Source organism: Perognathus longimembris, chromosome 2, assembly GCF_023159225.1.
Source record: "Perognathus longimembris pacificus isolate PPM17 chromosome 2, ASM2315922v1, whole genome shotgun sequence".
NCBI classification, from domain to species: Eukaryota; Metazoa; Chordata; class Mammalia; order Rodentia; family Heteromyidae; genus Perognathus; species Perognathus longimembris.
In genome coordinates, this window is record NC_063162.1 from 45,251,548 (window position 1) to 45,252,823 (window position 1,276).

A 1,276-nucleotide genomic window follows, 5' to 3' on the forward strand; every position below is an offset into this window, starting at 1 on the left:
TTCTCATTTTCCCCCTTAGTTTCTCTTCAACTTAATTACTTCATCTTAACCATTTTTATCTTTTTTTTTTTTTTGCCAGTCCTGGGGCTTGAACTCAGGGCCTGGGTACTGTCCCTGAGCCTCTTGCTAGCACTCTACCATTTGAGCCACAGCACCATTTCTGGCTTTTTCTGTTTATGTGGTACTGAGGAATCAAACCCAGGGCTTCATGCATGCTAGGCAAGCACCCTACCACTAAACCACATTCCCAGCCTTCATTTTCATCTTAAGTGAGACTTCTTGCTCACTGTTTCTCTCCAGAGTAGCTTTTATATTTCTATTGACAATTGCCATCCATAAGTCCAATACAAAAAAAAAACCTTGCCAACCTATTCCTATGTTTCATTTAACATTTTTATGGCCAGGCTGTGTAGGGATGAAACACTGTGTCCATCAGGCACAGGGGCCTCATACATATATTCCTAGATACACAGGAGAGTGAGACCTGAGGACTGAGGTTCAAAACCAATCTGGGCAGACAAATTGGAGAGAATCTTATCTCCAATAAACTAGCTAGAAGTGGAAGTATGGCTCAAGTAGTAGAGCGCCAGCCTTGAGTGAAAAAGCTAAGCAAGAATGGGATCCTCTGAGTTCAAACTGGTACCAGCACCCCTGCACACGCAAACATACATTCACAAAGAAAAGAAAGAAATGGCTCAATGCCACCCCTCCCTCCAGAACTTAGAGTCTAGAGAAAGACAAATAATCACAACACATTCAGATGAAAGAACAGTAGAGGAAATACTGAATATTATACTGTGGAAACAACACCTCTTCAAGGATATAGCTTCTAGACTGTGACCTGGATGATGACAAAGGATTAATAAAGTGGAGGGGACCAGACAGAGCCAGGAAAAGATCTGTAAGAGATAAAACCAGAAATGTAGTTCAATTAAATGTAGATGGCCTGGGATCGGAACTTTTCCTGAAGAACAAAGGAAAACCTAGGAAGAATTTTTTTGGGTTTGTTTTTGTTTTTGTTTTGTCAGTCATGGGGCTTGAACTTGGGGCCTGGGTGCCGTCCTTGAGCTCTTTTGCTCAAGGCTAGTACTTCACCACTTTGAGCCACAGCACTACTGCGGTGGTTAATTGGAGATACGAGTCTTGTGGACTTTCTTGCCTGGGTTGGCTTTTGAAACACAATCCTCAGAACTCAGCCTTCTGAGTGGCATGAGACACCAGTGCCTGGATCAGAAGAGTTTTTTTTACAGGAGAATCACATGATCAAAATGACTTT